General features: G+C 35.3%; 1 pseudogene; it reads right to left on the bottom strand.

Annotated features, from left to right (window-relative positions):
* Window positions 1-1,248: 1,248 nt before the first annotated feature.
* Window positions 1,249-3,788, bottom strand: LOC115973037 (annotated as a pseudogene).
* Window positions 3,789-5,824: the final 2,036 nt, after the last annotated feature.

The following is a 5,824-nucleotide window of genomic DNA, read 5'->3' as shown; positions in this document are numbered from 1 at the left end:
CCAGCCCTCCAAAAGCCCCATAATTTCAGTTTGCACAACAGGCATGTCTAACACTACATTATCGACAAACACTCATTGGGCTTGATTAATTCTTCATTTGGAACGCCTTTGCGTACTACTTGCTCGGTATTATCTCGCCTTGTAAAGAGGGTAGACATTAAAGTAAAAATGGGTCTAGGAAAATAAAGCAAAAATAAAGTTGCTTTCATTGTTTTTGGGAAAAAGGATTAGGAATAAAGTTTCAATAAAGAATTAATCAATATAACTATTAAAATTCTTTTAATCACCAAAATCTTTTTAGAATTCATATTTATGTTAAATAAAAATGATATGGTACTTATTTATATGAATCGAGTTGACTGTGATTTAAGCCAGTCAACCCGCAATTGACCCATTTATTAATTGTGTTATGTCAACATGTTTTGATATGAATCAATTTACACTACACACTAATCTGCAAAAAATTGTATCATGTTCACAGTTCAGTCCCAAACTTTACCATCCCTCGTTTTTCTTCTGAGAAGTTCTTCAAAATTCCACTTCATTACCATATCCTTATATTCTTTTTATTGTTATTTATTGTGGATTTTGGTGCTACCTATTGAATTTGTGCAATATATCAAATTGTTAACTTTTGGAATTCATTGAAAATCACTTAATTAATTCGTTATTCCGTTGCATAGGTTGGAGGGGTCTAAATAAGATTTTTCAGCAACATCTGATAAAGAGACTTCACTAAAATTCCTTTTTGCAATTGGACATGTATGCTTAATAATAATAATAATAATAATAATAATAATAATTGTATCAAATGTCCTTGTGCTCAAGAAATGGATGTAACTACAATACACCAAAGATTTTTTTGTCAAAAATTAACTTGCATGTTCTGATCCTTTCTCTAGGTAATCGAAACTTCAATATGCAAACTTGATCTGTGACCTCACAATTCCAACCATTCTCATGTGATTTAAACCAGGAGAGTCTGAACTTTGAACTAGATATGTATATAATTATGAACAGCAACATCTCGGATCTGCAACTTTGGTTCAAACTTACATAAAGAACGCATATTACACACTGATATTTAGGATCGAAACACACCAATACAACAAATAATCTACAACTCAAACTTAAATTTTAGAGTCACTGACAGAATAAACGCTTATACATCACTGCAACAATTTCAAATAAAAGCCAACAGAGAAGCCATGCTATTGCCAATAAATGAACACATGAATGACTCATGTTGAAAGCTCCCGTTAAATTTGAACAATTAATATTAGTTACTGGGTGAGAGAATTTAATAAAAGTATGGAAATTACCTCATTGGTGAAGCAACGGAGATGGTACAATTAAAGTCATCGTGGTCCTGATAGAATTGAAGGCAATAAAGGAGTAGCATCAACAACATGCACTCTCTGATCATCAACTCCTGCTCTCATGTTTGGTAAAGGTGGATTCAAGAAGAAATAATCTAGTTCAGATTCAATATTCATAGCATCCTCCAAGACTTTAACCACCATGGACATAGAAGGCCTCTTAGTGTAATCATTTTGCAAACACCATGCTGCAAGCCTCATCATTTTCACAACTTCAGCCCCATGTAATTGCATATCTTCACTATACTTATCAACCAAATCCAACAATCGATCTTCCTCGATATTTTTCTTGAAAAGATCAAGTAAATGCATTGCTTCCTCTGGCTGAGAGCGATCCAAATTTCTCCTTCCACACAATATCTCCAAGAGCACTACTCCAAAGCTATAGACATCAACTTTTTCTGTAATTACTGAACTCAACCATTCTGGAGCCATATAGCCAGGAGTTCCTCTCATGGTTGTCACAACTTGGCTCTGGTCACGATCAACTAGTTTTGACAATCCAAAATCAGAGACTTTTGCATTAAAGTTCTCATCTAAGAGGATATTATGGGGTTTAATATCCAAATGAACTATCTTTTGTCTGCAATCCTCATGTAAGTAAGTTAGTCCCCTTCCTACGTCCATGATGATCTTCTTTCTATGTTGCCAATCAAGTAGCATCTCAGGATTTTTTTGAAATACCTATTTGTCTAAAGACCCATTAGACATGTATTCATAAACAAGAAGCCTATGAAATTTCTCAGCACAAAATCCAATCAATCTTACCAAGTTGAAATGATGAGTGTTGCCAATTGTCTCAACTTCAGCTAAAAATGATTTTTTGATTTGACTAAAACCATCAAGACGCTTCACTGCGACCTTAGTGCCATCAACTAGAGTCCCTTCAAAAACTGTGCCAAATCCTCCCCCACCGAGTTCCTTATTGAAATTATCTGTTATGACTTGCAAATCATCATAAGAATATCTCGTGGGCATTCCTGGTACATGATCCAAATAATACTCCTCAGCTTCAGCATTTTCCTTTTTCCGAAATAGAAAAATAAAGGTTCCAATCAAAAGAAACAAAATAAAGAAGGATGTGAGGCTTGATCCCAATATTATTTCAAGCTGATGTTTTCGCTTTCTAGGAGGAACATTTTGGACCTTGATGTATACTTTAAAGTAAAGTTCTGGTTTTGCATCAGTGGACATCAGGGAAAAATTTTGGGATTGTAAATAGCAACTCCCCACACGGTTGCTTGAATTAAAAATAGCTGCTTTACATGAACAGTCTTTTAAGCAAGCCAATTTACAACTCGCTAAACTTATACTTCGACGGTCTATATTTACATCTTGGGGGTAATTTGTAAGGGGTAAGTATGTGATGTTCTCGAACTCTAAAAGAACCTGATTTTTGGAAGCTTCACAAGATAAGGGAGTAACCAGGGAGCATCCAAGCTCAGGCCGCCTCTCTTTGATTTGCTTAAAATAGCTTAACCCACTTATGAGTCCAGGACAAGTACACTGGCCGTTTGTACAAACTCCATAATTGCCGCAAAACGTAGGGTAGCCACAGTCAAAAATATTTGGTGTGATGACATCAGACACTTGCGTCCATTGTGCATCAAACACTCTCAGGTGTCCGTCAGGCCCAAGTCTCATGTACTGAGACAAAGGAAAGGAATCAAAGTATAATTGCTTACCAATTGCGTAAGGTAATAGATCAACTTCAAAGAAAGCTAAACTTTGATTCAGAAATTGAACATAACTGATGTTATAAAGGTTGTCAATTTCATAATAAAAATACGGTTGAGGAGGATTAGAATTGACATAAGCAAACAACCCATGACTGGTGAGAGAGATCGAAAACAATCCTCCTTCACTAGTAAGTTGTTGCTGTCGCATCAACTTTTGCCCGAGAACCAGCGTGTCTGTTGGGTGATCAAAAGACTGCCAAATTATTGCTTGATTGTCATCCAAGAGCATTAGGTTGTACTCGGTGAAGTTTAGGCCAGCCACAGATTTGCCGCTAATGTCTGTGGACCACACTTCAGTTCCATTAGCATCTTGTAATACCAAACCTCTTTCTGAAGTGAACTTCAAAGTCGCATTAATGCTAACCGGATTCTTTGGGTTAGCAGACCAGAGTATTTCTGGACTAACAAGCTCATAAGTACTGTTAATGTTCCAGTATATATAATCGACGAAAATGGCAAAGAGAGAACTGTTGGACGTTCGATTATAGATGAAGCCACAACCACAATCACTATCAACATATCCAGCTTCGAGATCGTAGTTGGATATTGAAGGATATATCATTTTCAGAAATGATCCATCACCCAATTTCAAAGAATCACGAGTGGAGGGACTGTTAGTCCATGAAGTAGAAGAGTTGGCAATCTGATGACGGTAAAGCTGGGCCGTCATTAAGATGGGAAAAGGTGTTAGAAAAAGAGCAAGGTAAAGAAGAAAACCACAGCAAACCCAGCAGCTTATACCCATTAATTAATTGTCTGTAACACACACAGCAGTGACAGAAGAAAGGCGGGGAGTGGACAAGCTAGAAAATTAAGGGGATGGAATGACAAGCATAAACAGCAAGAGATTAAGTTAACAATCAACTTGTGGTGGTGTGAAGAAACACAGAGAAATAGAGAAACACAGAGGCAGAGAGAGTGTGTTTCTTATTGATGATAATCTGTGATTAAATGGTTTAAGTTACAAATGATTAAGGTCTGTACATTATCAGGGCAGCCCAACATAATTTGGGACCTAAGGCAAAAAATTTATATAGGGCCTTTAATATGTAAATATTAATTAAATAAAATTATTTAATACTAATTAAATTAAGGTTAATTTGATACATAAAAATATATAAATAATATCAACTAGATTAATGTTAATTTCATATAGAGAATTGAATATCATAGTTGAATTATAAATATTAATAAAAAGAAATAAAAATATATTGCGATTGAAAAAGATACTTTATTTTGGATATAAGACGATGCATAGTTAAATAAAGTTGTAATCTAATTTTTAATTTTATATTTTGATTTTAAGAGAGAGAGAGAGAGATATTATTTGGTGTATAGTTTTGTAGGATATTAGTTTACAAAAATTAAAGTTTCAAACTATTAGGGGAGATTAATCTATAATTGATGATTTAACACATTTACAATATCTTTTTGAAATATTTTAGGGTTTCAATTGAGTTAAGGTTCTATTGGTCATGCACTTTGAGAGTCTTAATAGAAATGAAAAAGAAAAATGCGCTAATTAAAAGTACTATAAAATGTTCAAAATATAATGTGATATTGTTTCTCATTGATGAAATTCATCAATTTAACTAATGAATATTTATATCACATTTTTTGTAATTAATAACATGGCAATTTGTAAGTTAATAGTAAAATTTGTACATCACTAATAAAAAAAATGTACAACCTTTAAAAAATATATATAATTTTATAAAAATTTAGATTTTTAACTATGAAAAATGAGGCATTTTTTTTAAGGAAATATTTGTTTTTTAGTGGGGCCTTAGGCCTAGGCCTAACTTGCTTAGGCCTTGAGCCGGCCCTGTACATTATATACTAGAAGCAAGAATCAGAAAATATCTAAAAGCAGTTACAGGAGCTTAACAACCCTTCCCACGTGCACACGTATGAACACAAAAAATACACTTCCGTAACGACTTGACTCATTGCTTTTTGTTCGCGCGCACCGTTTACTGGTTGACTCACAAAATCAACTTCAGTACACGTGCAGTGTTGGAAAAAGCCCAGCTTTTTTGCATGCCGGGCCTCTCACACAGAAGCGGCCCCACAGACTGGTGGACCTACAAAAGCCCAGCTTTTCCATACCGTGTTTGGTAGGAAATTCTTAGGTGTAGTCCCAGCCAATAGAGAGAAGACACATCAGTTTACTTGCCACGTTGTTCCAACTCACCCAAAAATTTTATAAGATGGGAAAAGGAGTTACAAAAAAAGCAAGGTGAAGAAAAAGACTACAGCAAGCCCAGCTTACACCCATTATCTGTGTTTGATCAAAAACCATATTATTTGGCCTGACAATCTGTAACATGTATATGGGGCTAGAAGAAAGAAAGGCAGAATGGGCGCTGGACAAGGAAAGAGGGATGGAATGACTTGCATAACTAAACAATCTTTTGGGCATTAAAAAAAAATGTTAATGATCTGGTTGGTTGGTTGACTGCAAGTCCGCAATTTCTGGAAGAACATGGTGACTTACAAAATCAATGTGTCCACGGCCCAGCAGGAGCTTAATGGTCTGTTTGGAAGTTTAGAAAGGGAGGAGAGTAGAGGGGAGTAGAGGGGAGGAGAGTAGAGGGGAATGTTTCCTTTCCACCTTGTTTGGATGTTTTTAAAATTAGTAAGGAGGAAGGGAGTAATTAGCCCTTCCCCTTATTTGGATGTTTTAAAAATTAGGATGGAGATGAG

Source organism: Quercus lobata, unplaced genomic scaffold (assembly GCF_001633185.2).
Source record: "Quercus lobata isolate SW786 unplaced genomic scaffold, ValleyOak3.0 Primary Assembly Scq3eQI_205, whole genome shotgun sequence".
Taxonomy (NCBI): domain Eukaryota; kingdom Viridiplantae; phylum Streptophyta; class Magnoliopsida; order Fagales; family Fagaceae; genus Quercus; species Quercus lobata.
The sequence above is the reverse complement of the archived record's forward strand: the minus strand, read 5'-3'. Positions and strand labels throughout refer to the sequence as shown.